Source organism: Oratosquilla oratoria, chromosome 2 (genome assembly GCF_046742065.1).
Source record: "Oratosquilla oratoria isolate Oo_2021 chromosome 2, ASM4674206v1, whole genome shotgun sequence".
In the NCBI taxonomy this organism is placed as follows: Eukaryota; Metazoa; Arthropoda; class Malacostraca; order Stomatopoda; family Squillidae; genus Oratosquilla; species Oratosquilla oratoria.
The window spans coordinates 15,102,259-15,108,118 of NC_134778.1; positions in this window are offsets into that span (position 1 = coordinate 15,102,259).

Below are 5,860 nucleotides of genomic sequence, written 5' to 3' on the forward strand. Positions count from 1 at the left end.
CTTGGTGTATACTTCTGTGTTAAAATAATCTTTAGTTTGTTTTACGAATAGGCCGAGGAAGGGCAAAGCTCCTTCAACGCTGTCTTCCATAGTGAAGGTGAGCTCAGAGATTTCTTGAAGTATGAGCCGAAGTTTTTCAGCTTCCGCTTTGTTCTTTGTTTTTATAAAAATGTCACCGATATATCGAGAGTAAATATCTAGTTTATTTGTGCGGTCTTTCTAGTTTGTTTGTTTATTAGTTTGTTAAATTATCTGCATATTTATCTATTTATTTATTTTTGGTTGTTTACTTGTTTGTTTATTCATATATTTATTCTTTTATTTGTTCACACTACTTATTTATTTGTTTGATTATTGATTTGCTTATCTATATATCTATCTATTTATCTCAATCTATTATTTTCATGAATTTATATATTCATTATCTATTCATTTATTTGTCTATTAATTTACCTATCAATTTCTATATCTATTTATCTATTCATATATTTTCTTTCAATTAATTAAGACAGTTTGCTGATAAAAAAAAATTTATGTCGTATAACAATATGCTAAAGTGGATAGAAAATTGGACTGAGTTAGGGTTTTATAGCAAGTTAATGACCTCTGCTTTTCATGCTGTAGATGACAAAACCCAAGGCCAACAGACCTGGGCTCTACCATCGTTCTTGTTTGGCTTCTTTTACGTCTCTTCACTCGAGGAATGAGTCTATGATGCTTATGTGATGAGTCACTGGGGTCCCTGTGTAACAGAACAAGGTGCAACTATACCAATGTAGGATATGAATTCAGACTGAAGTTGCAAATTTTGGGGTGCTGCGTTCTCGGTTGAAAGGGGTTTTACACACACACACACACACACACACACACACACACACACACACACACACACACACACACACACACACACACACACACACATACATACATAAATATATATACATACATATATATATACATATATAATATACATATATATATATATATATATATATGTATATATATATATATATGATGGAGAGCATTATTTGTCTAGAATATATATCATATATATATATATATATATATATATATACACACATATATATATATATATAATATATATATGTATGTATATGATGGAGAGCATTATTTGTCTAGAATATTGATCATATATATATATATATATATATATATATATATATATATATATAAATATAAATATACATATATATATATGTATATATATATATGTATATACATATATATATATATATATATATATATATAGATATATATATATATATATATATATATTTAACATCTTATAATTTTTTATCCTTTAAAAGCCACCTTGTGTATCGTTAACAGAGCATAGGTGTTTTATAATGTACTCTGTTTAGAACAGGTGCATAATCTTCTAGAGATGTACACGCTTTCATGGACTCCTATGTGAAAACGTTTGGCGTGTCTACAAGGTAGTCGGTAAAATTGCTCCATGTTAGGCTGGGTAGTTTTGAAATATCGTTTACCCACTCGTTACCACATAAAGAGAAGGAGTTAGGAAGTATTTCTCCATTACTGAGAATCAGTTTTGATATATAATGTTGTTTATCAGCATCGCCGAGTTTTTGAAGTAAATAGAAGGTAACATTTTCACATTATATATATATATATATATATATCGCAGCCTCGCGTCGTCTATTGCCTCACAATATGCGCGCGCATTTTGTTTACAACAGAGTTACTACGTCATGCAAGAAGGGATCTACTTGAGATCCCATCAGGTCCCGGTGTAACAGGCCAAACTCCAGTTCAGAATAAACCCGGATATGATTTGCCCTAGGCCAGAGCATATCCTGGGGGATAAACTGTCCTAGGCCAAACTATACCTGGGATATAAATTAGTACAGGCCAGACTTTACCCTTCAAGACCAGAATATACCCCCTCACTAATATTTACAACAACAACAACAAAAAAAAAAAAAAAAAAAAAAAAAAAGGCATAGGGCATCAGCGTAGACGCGGGGACCAATGCAGTACTCTATACATGTGTACATTTATTATTTTGGGCAGCTTTTGGTCTTATATAGTCTGGACTAGGGGTATACTATGGCCTGTTACACCAATGCTTTTCTTGCACCTGGTGTCTAGTAATTTTTTAACTTCCCACGCTTTCACTTTTATATTATTTATCGCTTTCTAATTGACCCTACATTCTCATCTAACCAGGGTCATTCTTGGAAATAGATGAATATGATTACAAGAGTACAAACTGCATCTACTAATCCGACAGTAACAAATACAGAAACAAGTAGAATAATGATAAGCATCGTATGTCGGTTCCTGTGGATTATAGTTCAGGCAGTAGATATACAGCCCGTGGCCATGCTGATGCGCCCCCACTAGTAGAATCCGTCTGCCCTTCTCAGAGACAGTTGGTCAATGATGCTATTGCTCTCGGCGCGGAGATGGTAATTGGGCAGCTTTGATTGGTCCGGTAATTTACAGAGAAACCGATCCAGGTTCTTCTTGAATTTCTCTACGCTACAGTTATTTGGATCCCTCAGATGTATCGGTTGTGCTTTGTAAAGGAGTGGACCTCTGATTGCAAAGGCGTTCTCTTTAAGTGTTTTAATTCTGGTTGTAGTTCTGGAATGTATTCTGTCTACGTGGCAGGACGACCTAGGCGTTGATGGTCATAAAAACTTATATTGATATTATTTTTTGTCTGACCCATAATTATCTTGTAAGTATAGACGATTTTATACAGTTCTGTACGACGGGGTAGTGAAAAGAGTTCCAGTTCTTGTAATCTTTCCCAGTAATTGAGGTGTTGAGCAATACATATTTTATTTGCGAACGAGCTCTGCACTGATTCTAATAACTTTTTTTCTCCCACCTTCCACGGGTTCCATAGCTGACAGCAATATTCAAGCAGAGGTACGACAAGTGACTAATATAGTGTCAGCATGGGTCGTGTTTCTCTTGTTTGGAAGATGCGGGGAATCCAGCCAACATGGGATCTTGCTTTTTAGGCCACGCTAAAAATGTGAACTGTAAAAGTCCAATCGCAGTTTAAGATCGCCCTAAGGTCATTTACATTTCCTTATGTCTATCTTAACATTAAGAAATGACCTCACAAACGCGACCAATTCCGAAAGGGTTGCCGACATCTAGCGCCCAGTTGTTCAACTGAGGCCTAATAGACCCACACTCCCCTCCACTATCCCCCTCTCTCCCCTCCAGCTCCCCTCCACCACCCTTTTCTATTCCTATACATTTCCTGACTCCTATCTTCTTCTGTCTCGTTGTACCCCACTTTCATTTTCATTCTTCTCATTCCCATTTACTTCTATTACAATTTTGTTTGTCTTTGAATTTCTTTTGCTTCAACTTCGTTCCCCATCCTTCCTCTGTCTATCTTTCTTCTTCATTTTCTCCCTCCAAACCCCTTAACATTTCTCTTATCTGTTTTTACTCAATTTATCCTATGCTCTTTATCTTATCTCTTACTTCCTTTTCCCTCATTTTCCTTTGTTTTCCAGGTCTATCAATTCCCCCTCTTTCCTCCCTTCCTTTCACATCTCTAAACCTTTTGTTTCACTCTCTGTTTATCCTTATCACTTTCTCTACCGTGCTTCTCTTTTCATTCCCTTTCTTCCCACTATTCTTCGTTCTCTTCCTTTCCGTCCTCCTTATCCATTCTTACTTCCACGGGCGCGCGCGCGCACACACACACACACACACACACACACACACACGCACGCAGACAACATTGCCGTCTCCACCTCCGGCCCATTCCTCTTCCCCTTCCTTTTCCCCTTGTTCTCCTCTCGTCCCCCTCCCTCTGCCTTACCCCGTGGAGCTTCCTTTCCCCTCTCCCCTCACGAATCAGAGGAGCCGCGATGAGTCACTGGCCCTAATGGTGGTGGTGGTGGTGGGGGGGGGGGGGGGCAAAAGGGGGAGGAGGAGATGAGCAAGAAAGGAGAGGGGGGTTTTGAGGAAGGAAAGCAGAACAGTGGGAGGATGGAGGGAGGAGAGGAGGTGAATGGAGAATCAGAGGGTGGAAAAAAATATCAAGAACAGGGAGAGGAATGGGAAAGGAAGATGGCACAAAGAAATAGGTGATGAAGGATAATGGAGAAGGAGGGAGTAAGGAAGAGGGAGGGAAGGTGAAGAGGGAGGAAGGCAGGGGAGAAACTGTTTGAGAAAATACGATCGAAGAGAGAGAGAGAGAGAGAGAGAGAGAGAGAGAGAGAGAGAGAGAGAGAGAGAGAGAGAGAGAGAGAGAGAGAGAGAGAGAGAGAGAGAGAGAGAGAGAGAGAGAGAGAGAGAGAGAGAGAGAGAGAGGAAAAGGAAAGAATGAAAGGGAAGTCCTCCTAGAGGTAGAGAAAAATGAAAAGTGAGAGCAGAGAATGTCAGCAAAGTGGAAGAACAGGGCATGAAAGATTGAAGAGAGAAAAGAAGAATGGGGACAGGGGCGAAAAGAAGTATTCGTAAACGACCACTGCCGATGCAATGATCTCCCCTCTAAGCTGCATTGAATCGTTTAGTGTTATCCAGAACAGGGCATTGGGAAGCACATCGTTAAGTTGAAGGGATTTATACAATTCTCTGAACTTCAGTGTATAGGCTCACCCAACTGAATAAAGTAATCTAGCGTTAGAATATATATATATATATATATATATATATATATATATATATACATATATATATATATATATATATATATATATACATATATATTGGAAAACAGTAAACACCAGATTCAATTGAAGGGTTTATTTGCCCGACGTTTCGATTCCCGTCCAGGAATCGTCCTCAGTGGGTATAACGGTTACAAGAATGTGAACTCCTTATGAATCGCTGAAATGGTAAACCTGGGAAAGGTTCACCCTTTCAGTCAATTGTACAACGCATACATTACAATAATAAAATAAAATAAAATAACATAAAAATAATAAAATACATTACAATACCAATTAGAATAAAATAAAAATTACAATTTTGAACATGTAACAAACGAAGAAAAAGTGACCATAGGAGACACATAGTAAACAACAACAGGACAAAGAGTAAATAGAAGTGGACCAAATGTCCGCACTGAAGAATCAGGAACAAACGACTAAATTAAAAACAAAAAATACACTACAAAATACAAATAAAATACATGGCTGTGAACAAAAACAAAAGTAGCAAAAAGACTCTAGCGAGACACTAACGTGAATACTTCAGAACATACAACAAGGACCAAATGTCCGTAACGAAATGTCAGGGGGGGGGGTAAACGGCTAAATTACAACCAAACAAATAAAACCAAACAAAATACAAAAAGTAAATGGCAGTGTGACAAAAAACATCAAAACGAAACCCAAAAGTAAATACTGGACATAATTCAAAGACGTAAAAGAAAGAAGGTGGATCAAATGTCCACTTCCTACTTCGGCGGACATTTGATCCACCTTCTTTCTTTTACGTCTTTGAATTATGTCCAGTATTTACTTTTGGGTTTCGTTTTGATGTTTTTTGTCACACTGCCATTTACTTTTTGTATTTTGTTTGGTTTTATTTGTTTGGTTGTAATTTAGCCGTTTTATCCCCCCCCCTGACATTTCGTTACGGACATTTGGTCCTTGTTGTATGTTCTGAAGTATTCACGTTAGTGTCTCGCTAGAGTCTTTTTGCTACTTTTGTTTTTGTTCACAGCCATGTATTTTATTTGTATTTTGTAGTGTATTTTTGTTTTTAATTTAGTCGTTTGTTCCTGATTCTTCAGTGCGGACATTTGGTCCACTTCTATTTACTCTTTGTCCTGTTGTTGTTTACTATGTGTCTCCTATGGTCACTTTTTCTTCGTTTGTTTTATGTTCAAAAT